The sequence below is a fragment of the Ovis canadensis genome, chromosome 18 (genome assembly GCF_042477335.2).
Source record: "Ovis canadensis isolate MfBH-ARS-UI-01 breed Bighorn chromosome 18, ARS-UI_OviCan_v2, whole genome shotgun sequence".
Lineage (NCBI taxonomy): Eukaryota > Metazoa > Chordata > Mammalia > Artiodactyla > Bovidae > Ovis > Ovis canadensis.
The window spans coordinates 9,989,257-10,002,632 of NC_091262.1; positions in this window are offsets into that span (position 1 = coordinate 9,989,257).

The following is a 13,376-nucleotide window of genomic DNA, read 5'->3' on the forward strand; positions in this document are numbered from 1 at the left end:
CTCGAGAAACCTCAGCGGAAATGGGCCTCATCTCGCCTGGAGGGCAAAACCTCCTGGATTTTCTCGAGTTGCGGCAGGTGCTCTCGACTTACGACGGGGACCTCAGGGACCCGCTTTGGTGGCCTCAGGAAAGGCCAGTCCCCATGCGAGTTCCTCGGGGGCCTCTCGGGATTCCTCTCCCGGCGATGCCGGGGCCTAAAACCTTGTGTGGAGTCGGGGCCGGAACCTGAGGATTCCTCTCCAGTGCTGACATGGATCTTGGGGTAATTCTGGAGTCTCCCCAGGGGAGTCAGTCCTCGTCTCGAATGCGGGCATGCACTTGCGCTTTCCTCCAGAGCGGTAGCAGCAGTGTCACGCAGTCCGCCGCTTCGATCAAAGGATCTATGGTTTTCCCTCGAGTCTTTCCCACGAGGCTTTCCCACGAGGCTTTCCCACAGGGCTGTCCCACATGCACACGTGGTGGGAGTCGATCCTCGGCTTGAACGTCAAGACAGTACAGGGAAAACAGGTTCCTCTGGAATGGACTGACACATCTAGGGTCTTTTGGTATGGTGGCACGACCCTGGAGTTCCTCTCGCCTTTCCTGTGGAGAGCGCCTCCTCTTGATATGCGACGGGAAAGCCGGGAATTCTTTCCCTACGAAACAAGGAAAGGATCCTTCATCTTGAGCTAGGAGGCGGAAACGGGGCTCCCCTGGATGTGTGCGGGACCCCACGTGCTTCCTCTAGAGTGGAGACGGGTATGTCGGGGAACTTCTTGAGTTGCAGCAAGGGTGTGAAGGACCCTTTGGAAGTTCCAGTGGTTAGATGTGATTAGCCTCGAGAAGCCTCAGCGGAAATGGGCCTCATCTCGCCTGGAGGGCAAAACCTCCTGGATTTTCTCGAGTTGTGGCACGTGCTCTCGACTTACGACGGGGACCTCGGGGACCCGCTCTGGTGGCCTCAGTAAAGGCCAGTCCCCATGCGAGTTCCTCGGGGTCTCTCGGGATTCCTCTCCCATCGATGCCGGGGCCTAAGACCTTGTGTGGAGTCGGGGCCGGAACCCGAGGATTCCTCTCCAGTGCTGACATGGATCTTGGGGTACTTCTGGAGTCTCCCCAGGGGAGTCAGTCCTCGTCTCGAATGCGGGCATGCACTTGCGCTTTCCTCCATGGTGGTAGCAGCAGTGTCACGCAATCCGCCGCGTGGATCAAGGGATCTATGGCTTTCCCTCAAGGCTTTCCCACGATGCTTTCACACAGGGCTGGCCCACGTGCACACGTGGTGGCAGTCGAACCTCGGCATGAACGTCGAGGCAGTGCAGGGAAAATACGTTCCTCTGGAATGGACTGACACATCTGGGGGACTCTTGGAATGGTGGCACGACCCTGGAGTTCCTCTCGCCTTTCCAGTTGAGAGCGCCTCCTCTTGAGATGCGACGGGAATGCCGGGAATTCTTTCCCTACGAAACAGGGAAAGGATCCCTCATCTCGAGCTAGGAGGCGGAAACGGGGCTCCCCTGGATGTGTGCGGGACCCTCGTGCTTTCTCTCGAGTGGAGACGTGTATGTCGGGGAACTTCTTGAGTTGCAGCAAGGGTGTGAAGGACCCTTTGGAAGTTCCAGTGGTTAGATGTGATTAGCCTCGAGAAGCCTCAGCGGAAATGGGCCTCATCTCGCCTGGAGGGCAAAACCTCATGGATTTTCCCGAGTTGCGGCAGGTGCTCTCGACTTACGACCGGGACCTCAGGGACCTGCTCTGGTGGCCTCAGGAAAGGCCAGTCCCCATGCGAGTTCCTCGGGGGCCTCTCGGGATTCCTCTCCCGTCAATGCCGGGGCCTAAGACCTTGTGTGGAGTCAGGGCCGGAACCTGAGGATTCCTCTCCAGTGCTGACATGGATCTTGGGGTACTTCTGGAGTCTCCCCAGGGGAGTCAGTCCTCGTCTCGAATGCGGGCATGCACTTGCGCTTTCCTCCAGAGCGGTAGCAGCAGTGTCATGCAGTCTGCCGCGTGGATCAAAGGATCTATGGTTTTCCCTCCAGTCTTTCCCACGTAGCTTTCCCACGAGGCTTTCCCACAGGGCTGTCCCACGTGCACAAGTGGTGGGAGTCGATGCTCGGCTTGAAAGTCAAGGCAGTTCAGGGAAAACAGGTTCCTCTGGAATGGACTGACACATCTGCGGGACTCTTGGAATGGTGCCACGACCCTGGAGTTCCTCTCGCCTTTCCTGTGGAGTGCGCCTCCTCTTGAGATGCGACGGGAACGCCGGGAATTCTTTCCCTACGAAATAGGGAAAGGATCCCACATCTTGAGCTAGGAGGAGGAAACGGGGCTCCCCTGGATGTGTGGGGGACCCTCGTGATTCCTCTCGAGTGGAGACGGCTATGTCGGGGAACTTCTTGAGTTGCAGCAAGGGTGTGAAGGACCCTTGGGAAGTTCCAGTGGTTAGATCTGATTAGCCTCTAGAAGCGTCAGCGGAAATGGGCCTCATCTCGCCTGGAGGGCAAAACCTCCTGGATTTTCTCGAGTTTTGGCAGGTGCTCTCGACTTATGACGGGGACCGAAGGGACCCGCTCTGGTGGCCTCAGGAAAGGCCAGTCCCCATGCGAGTTCCTCGGGGGCCTCTCGGGATTCCTCTCCAGTCGAGGCCGGGGCGTAAGACCTTGTGTGGAGTCGGGGGGGAACCCGAGGATTCCTCTCCAGTGCTGACATGGATCGTGGGGTAATTCTGGAGTCTCCCCAGGGGAGTCAGTCCTCGTCTCGAATGCGGGCATGCACTTGCGCTTTCCTCCAGAGCGGTAGCAGCAGTGTCACGCAGTCCGCCGCGTGGATCAAAGGATCTATGGTTTCCCCTATAGTCTTTCCCACGAGGCTTTCCCACGAGGCTTTCCCTCGAGGCTTTCCCACAGGGCTGTCCCACGTGCACACGTGGTGGTAGTCGATCCTCGGCTTGAACGTCAAGGCAGTGCAGGGAAAACAGGTTCCTCTGGAATGGACTGACACATCTGGGGGTCTCTTGGAATGGTGGCATGACTCTGGAGATCCTCTCCCCTTTCCTGTTGAGAGCGCCTCCTCTTGAGATGCGACGGGATCGCCGGGAATTCTTTCCCTACGAAACAGGGAAAGGATCCCTCATCTCGAGCTATGAGGCGGAAACGGGGCTCCCCTGGATGTGTGCTGTACCGCACGTGCTTCCTCTCGAGTGGAGACGGGTATGTCGGGGAACTTCTTGAGTTGCAGCTAGGGTGTGAAGGACCCTTTGGAATTTCCAGTGGTTGAACGTGATTAGCCTCGAGAAGCCTCAGCGGAAATGGGCCTCATCTCGCCTGGAGGGTAAAACCTCCTGGATTTTCTCGAGTTGCGGCAGGTGCTCTCGACTTACGACGGGGACCTCAGGGACCCGCTCTGGTGGCCTCATGAATGGCCAGTCCCCATGCGAGTTCCTCGGGGGCCTCTCGGGATTCCTCTCCCATCGATGCCGGGGCCTAAGACCTTGTGTGGATTCGGGGCCGGAACCTGAGGATTCCTCTCCAGTGCTGACATGGATCTTGGGGTACTTCTGGAGTCTCCCCAGGGGAGTCAGTCCCCGTCTCGAATGCGGGCATGCACTTGCGCTTTCCTCCAGAGCGGTAGCAGCAGTGTCACGCAGTCCGCCGCGTGGATCAAAGGATCTATGGTTTTCCCTCGAGACTTTCCCACGAGGCTTTCCCACGAGGCTTTCCCACAGGGCTGTCCCACGTGCACACGTGGTGGGAGTCGATCCTCGGCTTGAACGTCAAGGCAGTGCGGGGAAAACAGGTTCCTCTGGAATAGACTGACACATCTGGGGGACTCTTGGAATGGTGGCACGACCCTGGAGTTCCTCTCGCCTTTCCTGTGGAGAGCGCCTCCTTTTGAGATGCGACGGGAACGCTGGGAATTCTTTCCCTACGAAACAGGGATAGGATCCCTCATCTCGAGCTAGGAGGCGGAAACGGGGCTCCCCTGGATGTGTGCGGCACCCCACGTGCTTCCTCTCGAGTGGAGACGGGTATGTTGCGGAACTGCTTGAGTTGCAGCAAGGGTTTGAAGGACCCTTTGGAAGTTCCAGTGGTTAGATGTGATTAGCCTCGAGAAGCCTCAGCGGAAATGGGCCTCATCTCGCCTGGAGGGCAAAACCTCGTGGATATTCTCGAGTTGCGGCAAGTGCTCTCGACTTACGACGGGGACCTCAGGGACCCGCTCTGGTGGCCTCAGGAAAGGCCAGTCCCCATGTGAGTTCCTCGGGGGCCTCTCGGGATTCCTCTCCCGTCGATGCCGGGGCCTACGACCTTGTGTGGATTCGGGGCCGGAACCTGAGGATTCCTCTCCAGTGCTGACATGGATCTTGGGGTACTTCTGGAGTCTCCCCAGGGGAGTCAGTCCTCGTCTCGAATGCGGGCATGCACTTGCGCTTTCCTCCATGGTGGTAGCAGCAGTGTCACGCAATCCGCCGCGTGGATCAAGGGATCTATGGCTTTCCCTCAAGGCTTTCCCACGATGCTTTCACACAGGGCTGGCCCACGTGCACACGTGGTGGCAGTCGAACCTCGGCATGAACGTCGAGGCAGTGCAGGGAAAATACGTTCCTCTGGAATGGACTGACACATCTGGGGGACTCTTGGAATGGTGGCACGACCCTGGAGTTCCTCTCGCCTTTCCAGTTGAGAGCGCCTCCTCTTGAGATGCGACGGGAATGCCGGGAATTCTTTCCCTACGAAACAGGGAAAGGATCCCTCATCTTGAGCTAGGAGGCGGAAACGGGGCTCCCCTGGATGTGTGCGGGACCCTCGTGCTTTCTCTCGAGTGGAGACGTGTATGTCGGGGAACTTCTTGAGTTGCAGCAAGGGTGTGAAGGACCCTTTGGAAGTTCCAGTGGTTAGATGTGATTAGCCTCGAGAAGCCTCAGCGGAAATGGGCCTCATCTCGCCTGGAGGGCAAAACCTCATGGATTTTCCCGAGTTGCGGCAGGTGCTCTCGACTTACGACCGGGACCTCAGGGACCTGCTCTGGTGGCCTCAGGAAAGGCCAGTCCCCATGCGAGTTCCTCGGGGGCCTCTCGGGATTCCTCTCCCGTCAATGCCGGGGCCTAAGACCTTGTGTGGAGTCAGGGCCGGAACCTGAGGATTCCTCTCCAGTGCTGACATGGATCTTGGGGTACTTCTGGAGTCTCCCCAGGGGAGTCAGTCCTCGTCTCGAATGCGGGCATGCACTTGCGCTTTCCTCCAGAGCGGTAGCAGCAGTGTCATGCAGTCTGCCGCGTGGATCAAAGGATCTATGGTTTTCCCTCCAGTCTTTCCCACGTAGCTTTCCCACGAGGCTTTCCCACAGGGCTGTCCCACGTGCACAAGTGGTGGGAGTCGATGCTCGGCTTGAAAGTCAAGGCAGTTCAGGGAAAACAGGTTCCTCTGGAATGGACTGACACATCTGCGGGACTCTTGGAATGGTGCCACGACCCTGGAGTTCCTCTCGCCTTTCCTGTGGAGTGCGCCTCCTCTTGAGATGCGACGGGAACGCCGGGAATTCTTTCCCTACGAAATAGGGAAAGGATCCCACATCTTGAGCTAGGAGGAGGAAACGGGGCTCCCCTGGATGTGTGGGGGACCCTCGTGATTCCTCTCGAGTGGAGACGGCTATGTCGGGGAACTTCTTGAGTTGCAGCAAGGGTGTGAAGGACCCTTGGGAAGTTCCAGTGGTTAGATCTGATTAGCCTCTAGAAGCGTCAGCGGAAATGGGCCTCATCTCGCCTGGAGGGCAAAACCTCCTGGATTTTCTCGAGTTTTGGCAGGTGCTCTCGACTTATGACGGGGACCGAAGGGACCCGCTCTGGTGGCCTCAGGAAAGGCCAGTCCCCATGCGAGTTCCTCGGGGGCCTCTCGGGATTCCTCTCCAGTCGAGGCCGGGGCGTAAGACCTTGTGTGGAGTCGGGGGGGAACCCGAGGATTCCTCTCCAGTGCTGACATGGATCGTGGGGTAATTCTGGAGTCTCCCCAGGGGAGTCAGTCCTCGTCTCGAATGCGGGCATGCACTTGCGCTTTCCTCCAGAGCGGTAGCAGCAGTGTCACGCAGTCCGCCGCGTGGATCAAAGGATCTATGGTTTCCCCTATAGTCTTTCCCACGAGGCTTTCCCACGAGGCTTTCCCTCGAGGCTTTCCCACAGGGCTGTCCCACGTGCACACGTGGTGGTAGTCGATCCTCGGCTTGAACGTCAAGGCAGTGCAGGGAAAACAGGTTCCTCTGGAATGGACTGACACATCTGGGGGTCTCTTGGAATGGTGGCATGACTCTGGAGATCCTCTCCCCTTTCCTGTTGAGAGCGCCTCCTCTTGAGATGCGACGGGATCGCCGGGAATTCTTTCCCTACGAAACAGGGAAAGGATCCCTCATCTCGAGCTATGAGGCGGAAACGGGGCTCCCCTGGATGTGTGCTGTACCGCACGTGCTTCCTCTCGAGTGGAGACGGGTATGTCGGGGAACTTCTTGAGTTGCAGCTAGGGTGTGAAGGACCCTTTGGAATTTCCAGTGGTTGAACGTGATTAGCCTCGAGAAGCCTCAGCGGAAATGGGCCTCATCTCGCCTGGAGGGTAAAACCTCCTGGATTTTCTCGAGTTGCGGCAGGTGCTCTCGACTTACGACGGGGACCTCAGGGACCCGCTCTGGTGGCCTCATGAATGGCCAGTCCCCATGCGAGTTCCTCGGGGGCCTCTCGGGATTCCTCTCCCATCGATGCCGGGGCCTAAGACCTTGTGTGGATTCGGGGCCGGAACCTGAGGATTCCTCTCCAGTGCTGACATGGATCTTGGGGTACTTCTGGAGTCTCCCCAGGGGAGTCAGTCCCCGTCTCGAATGCGGGCATGCACTTGCGCTTTCCTCCAGAGCGGTAGCAGCAGTGTCACGCAGTCCGCCGCGTGGATCAAAGGATCTATGGTTTTCCCTCGAGACTTTCCCACGAGGCTTTCCCACGAGGCTTTCCCACAGGGCTGTCCCACGTGCACACGTGGTGGGAGTCGATCCTCGGCTTGAACGTCAAGGCAGTGCGGGGAAAACAGGTTCCTCTGGAATAGACTGACACATCTGGGGGACTCTTGGAATGGTGGCACGACCCTGGAGTTCCTCTCGCCTTTCCTGTGGAGAGCGCCTCCTTTTGAGATGCGACGGGAACGCTGGGAATTCTTTCCCTACGAAACAGGGATAGGATCCCTCATCTCGAGCTAGGAGGCGGAAACGGGGCTCCCCTGGATGTGTGCGGCACCCCACGTGCTTCCTCTCGAGTGGAGACGGGTATGTTGCGGAACTGCTTGAGTTGCAGCAAGGGTTTGAAGGACCCTTTGGAAGTTCCAGTGGTTAGATGTGATTAGCCTCGAGAAGCCTCAGCGGAAATGGGCCTCATCTCGCCTGGAGGGCAAAACCTCGTGGATATTCTCGAGTTGCGGCAAGTGCTCTCGACTTACGACGGGGACCTCAGGGACCCGCTCTGGTGGCCTCAGGAAAGGCCAGTCCCCATGTGAGTTCCTCGGGGGCCTCTCGGGATTCCTCTCCCGTCGATGCCGGGGCCTACGACCTTGTGTGGATTCGGGGCCGGAACCTGAGGATTCCTCTCCAGTGCTGACATGGATCTTGGGGTAATTCTGGAGTCTCCCCAGGGGAGTCAGTCCTCGTCTCGAATGCGGGCATGCACTTGCGCTTTCCTCCAGAGCAGTAGCTGCAGTGTCATCCAGTCCGCCGCGTGGATCAAAGGATCTATGGTTTTCCCTCGAGTCTTTCCCACCAGGCTTTCCCACGAGGCTTTCCCACAGGGCTGTCCCACGTGCACACGTGGTGGGAGTCGATCCTCGGCTTGAACGTCAAGGCAGTGCAGGGAAAACAGGTGCCTCTGGAATGGACTGACACATCTGGGGGACTCTTGGAATGGTGGCAAGACCCTGGAGTTCCTCTCGCCTTTCCTGTGGAGAGCGCCTCCTCTTGAGATGCGACGGGAACGCCGGGAATTCTTTCCTTACGAAACAGGGAAAGGATCCCTCATCTCGAGCTAGGAGGCGGAAACGGAGCTCCCCTGGATGTGTGCGGGACCCCACGTGCTTCCTCTCGAGTGGAGACGGGTATGTTGGGGAACTTCTTGAGTTGCAGCAAGGGTGTGAAGGACCCTTTGGAAGTTCCATTGGTTAGATGTGATTAGCCTCGAGAAGCCTCAGCGGAAATGGGCCTCATCTCGCCTGGAGGGCAAAACCTCCTGGATTTTCTCGAGTTGCGGCAGGTGCTCTCGACTTACGACGGGGACCTCAGGGACCCGCTCTGGTGGCCTCAGGAAAGGCCAGTCCCCATGCGAGTTCCTCGGGGGCCTCCTGGGAGTTCCTCTCCCGTCGATGCCGGGGCCTAAGACCTTGTGTGGAGTCGGGGCCGGAACCTGAAGATTCCTCTCCAGTGCTGACATGGATCTTGGGGTACTTCTGGAGTCTCCCCAGGGGAGTCAGTCCTCGTCTCGAATGCGGGCATGCACTTGCGCTTTCCTCCAGAGCGGTAGCAGCAGTGTCACACAGTCCGCCGCATGGATCAAAGGATCTATGGTTTTCCCTCGAGACTTTCCCAGGAGGCTTTCCAACGGGGCTTTCCCTCAGGGCTGTCCCACATGCACACGTGGTGGGAGTCGATCCTCGGCTTGAACGTCAAGGCAGTGCAGGGAAAACAGGTGCCTCTGGAATGGACTGACACATCTGGTGGACTCTTGGAATGGTGGCACGACCCTCGAGTTCCTCTCGCCTTTCCTGTGGAGAGCGCCTCCTCTTGAGATGCGACGGGAACGCCGGGAATTCTTTCCCTACGAAACAGGGAAAGGATCCCTCATTTCGAGCTAGGAATCGGAAACGGGGCTCCTCTGGATGTGTGCGGGACCCTCGTGCTTCCTCTCGAGTGGAGACGCGTATGTCGGGGAACTTCTTGAGTTGCAGCAAGGGTGTGAAGTACCCTTTGGAAGTTCCAGTGGTTAGATGTGATTAGCCTCGAGAAACCTCAGCGGAAATGGGCCTCATCTCGCCTGGAGGGCAAAACCTCCTGGATTTTCTCGACTTGCGGCAGGTGCTCTCGACTTACGACGGGGACCTCAGGGACCCGCTTTGGTGGCCTCAGGAAAGGCCAGTCCCCATGCGAGTTCCTCGGGGGCCTCTCGGGATTCCTCTCCCGGCGATGCCGGGGCCTAAAACCTTGTGTGGAGTCGGGGCCGGAACCTGAGGATTCCTCTCCAGTGCTGACATGGATCTTGGGGTAATTCTGGAGTCTCCCCAGGGGAGTCAGTCCTCGTCTCGAATGCGGGCATGCACTTGCGCTTTCCTCCAGAGCGGTAGCAGCAGTGTCACGCAGTCCGCCGCTTCGATCAAAGGATCTATGGTTTTCCCTCGAGTCTTTCCCACGAGGCTTTCCCACGAGGCTTTCCCACAGGGCTGTCCCACATGCACACGTGGTGGGAGTCGATCCTCGGCTTGAACGTCAAGACAGTACAGGGAAAACAGGTTCCTCTGGAATGGACTGACACATCTAGGGTCTTTTGGTATGGTGGCACGACCCTGGAGTTCCTCTCGCCTTTCCTGTGGAGAGCGCCTCCTCTTGATATGCGACGGGAAAGCCGGGAATTCTTTCCCTACGAAACAAGGAAAGGATCCTTCATCTTGAGCTAGGAGGCGGAAACGGGGCTCCCCTGGATGTGTGCGGGACCCCACGTGCTTCCTCTAGAGTGGAGACGGGTATGTCGGGGAACTTCTTGAGTTGCAGCAAGGGTGTGAAGGACCCTTTGGAAGTTCCAGTGGTTAGATGTGATTAGCCTCGAGAAGCCTCAGCGGAAATGGGCCTCATCTCGCCTGGAGGGCAAAACCTCCTGGATTTTCTCGAGTTGTGGCACGTGCTCTCGACTTACGACGGGGACCTCGGGGACCCGCTCTGGTGGCCTCAGTAAAGGCCAGTCCCCATGCGAGTTCCTCGGGGTCTCTCGGGATTCCTCTCCCATCGATGCCGGGGCCTAAGACCTTGTGTGGAGTCGGGGCCGGAACCCGAGGATTCCTCTCCAGTGCTGACATGGATCTTGGGGTACTTCTGGAGTCTCCCCAGGGGAGTCAGTCCTCGTCTCGAATGCGGGCATGCACTTGCGCTTTCCTCCATGGTGGTAGCAGCAGTGTCACGCAATCCGCCGCGTGGATCAAGGGATCTATGGCTTTCCCTCAAGGCTTTCCCACGATGCTTTCACACAGGGCTGGCCCACGTGCACACGTGGTGGCAGTCGAACCTCGGCATGAACGTCGAGGCAGTGCAGGGAAAATACGTTCCTCTGGAATGGACTGACACATCTGGGGGACTCTTGGAATGGTGGCACGACCCTGGAGTTCCTCTCGCCTTTCCAGTTGAGAGCGCCTCCTCTTGAGATGCGACGGGAATGCCGGGAATTCTTTCCCTACGAAACAGGGAAAGGATCCCTCATCTCGAGCTAGGAGGCGGAAACGGGGCTCCCCTGGATGTGTGCGGGACCCTCGTGCTTTCTCTCGAGTGGAGACGTGTATGTCGGGGAACTTCTTGAGTTGCAGCAAGGGTGTGAAGGACCCTTTGGAAGTTCCAGTGGTTAGATGTGATTAGCCTCGAGAAGCCTCAGCGGAAATGGGCCTCATCTCGCCTGGAGGGCAAAACCTCATGGATTTTCCCGAGTTGCGGCAGGTGCTCTCGACTTACGACCGGGACCTCAGGGACCTGCTCTGGTGGCCTCAGGAAAGGCCAGTCCCCATGCGAGTTCCTCGGGGGCCTCTCGGGATTCCTCTCCCGTCAATGCCGGGGCCTAAGACCTTGTGTGGAGTCAGGGCCGGAACCTGAGGATTCCTCTCCAGTGCTGACATGGATCTTGGGGTACTTCTGGAGTCTCCCCAGGGGAGTCAGTCCTCGTCTCGAATGCGGGCATGCACTTGCGCTTTCCTCCAGAGCGGTAGCAGCAGTGTCATGCAGTCTGCCGCGTGGATCAAAGGATCTATGGTTTTCCCTCCAGTCTTTCCCACGTAGCTTTCCCACGAGGCTTTCCCACAGGGCTGTCCCACGTGCACAAGTGGTGGGAGTCGATGCTCGGCTTGAAAGTCAAGGCAGTTCAGGGAAAACAGGTTCCTCTGGAATGGACTGACACATCTGCGGGACTCTTGGAATGGTGCCACGACCCTGGAGTTCCTCTCGCCTTTCCTGTGGAGTGCGCCTCCTCTTGAGATGCGACGGGAACGCCGGGAATTCTTTCCCTACGAAATAGGGAAAGGATCCCTCATCTTGAGCTAGGAGGAGGAAACGGGGCTCCCCTGGATGTGTGGGGGACCCTCGTGATTCCTCTCGAGTGGAGACGGCTATGTCGGGGAACTTCTTGAGTTGCAGCAAGGGTGTGAAGGACCCTTGGGAAGTTCCAGTGGTTAGATCTGATTAGCCTCTAGAAGCGTCAGCGGAAATGGGCCTCATCTCGCCTGGAGGGCAAAACCTCCTGGATTTTCTCGAGTTTTGGCAGGTGCTCTCGACTTATGACGGGGACCGAAGGGACCCGCTCTGGTGGCCTCAGGAAAGGCCAGTCCCCATGCGAGTTCCTCGGGGGCCTCTCGGGATTCCTCTCCAGTCGAGGCCGGGGCGTAAGACCTTGTGTGGAGTCGGGGGGGAACCCGAGGATTCCTCTCCAGTGCTGACATGGATCGTGGGGTAATTCTGGAGTCTCCCCAGGGGAGTCAGTCCTCGTCTCGAATGCGGGCATGCACTTGCGCTTTCCTCCAGAGCGGTAGCAGCAGTGTCACGCAGTCCGCCGCGTGGATCAAAGGATCTATGGTTTCCCCTATAGTCTTTCCCACGAGGCTTTCCCACGAGGCTTTCCCTCGAGGCTTTCCCACAGGGCTGTCCCACGTGCACACGTGGTGGTAGTCGATCCTCGGCTTGAACGTCAAGGCAGTGCAGGGAAAACAGGTTCCTCTGGAATGGACTGACACATCTGGGGGTCTCTTGGAATGGTGGCATGACTCTGGAGATCCTCTCCCCTTTCCTGTTGAGAGCGCCTCCTCTTGAGATGCGACGGGATCGCCGGGAATTCTTTCCCTACGAAACAGGGAAAGGATCCCTCATCTCGAGCTATGAGGCGGAAACGGGGCTCCCCTGGATGTGTGCTGTACCGCACGTGCTTCCTCTCGAGTGGAGACGGGTATGTCGGGGAACTTCTTGAGTTGCAGCTAGGGTGTGAAGGACCCTTTGGAATTTCCAGTGGTTGAACGTGATTAGCCTCGAGAAGCCTCAGCGGAAATGGGCCTCATCTCGCCTGGAGGGTAAAACCTCCTGGATTTTCTCGAGTTGCGGCAGGTGCTCTCGACTTACGACGGGGACCTAAGGGACCCGCTCTGGTGGCCTCATGAATGGCCAGTCCCCATGCGAGTTCCTCGGGGGCCTCTCGGGATTCCTCTCCCATCGATGCCGGGGCCTAAGACCTTGTGTGGATTCGGGGCCGGAACCTGAGGATTCCTCTCCAGTGCTGACATGGATCTTGGGGTACTTCTGGAGTCTCCCCAGGGGAGTCAGTCCCCGTCTCGAATGCGGGCATGCACTTGCGCTTTCCTCCAGAGCGGTAGCAGCAGTGTCACGCAGTCCGCCGCGTGGATCAAAGGATCTATGGTTTTCCCTCGAGACTTTCCCACGAGGCTTTCCCACGAGGCTTTCCCACAGGGCTGTCCCACGTGCACACGTGGTGGGAGTCGATCCTCGGCTTGAACGTCAAGGCAGTGCGGGGAAAACAGGTTCCTCTGGAATAGACTGACACATCTGGGGGACTCTTGGAATGGTGGCACGACCCTGGAGTTCCTCTCGCCTTTCCTGTGGAGAGCGCCTCCTTTTGAGATGCGACGGGAACGCCGGGAATTCTTTCCCTACGAAACAGGGATAGGATCCCTCATCTCGAGCTAGGAGGCGGAAACGGGGCTCCCCTGGATGTGTGCGGCACCCCACGTGCTTCCTCTCGAGTGGAGACGGGTATGTTGCGGAACTGCTTGAGTTGCAGCAAGGGTTTGAAGGACCCTTTGGAAGTTCCAGTGGTTAGATGTGATTAGCCTCGAGAAGCCTCAGCGGAAATGGGCCTCATCTCGCCTGGAGGGCAAAACCTCGTGGATATTCTCGAGTTGCGGCAAGTGCTCTCGACTTACGACGGGGACCTCAGGGACCCGCTCTGGTGGCCTCAGGAAAGGCCAGTCCCCATGTGAGTTCCTCGGGGGCCTCTCGGGATTCCTCTCCCGTCGATGCCGGGGCCTACGACCTTGTGTGGATTCGGGGCCGGAACCTGAGGATTCCTCTCCAGTGCTGACATGGATCTTGGGGTAATTCTGGAGTCTCCCCAGGGGAGTCAGTCCTCGTC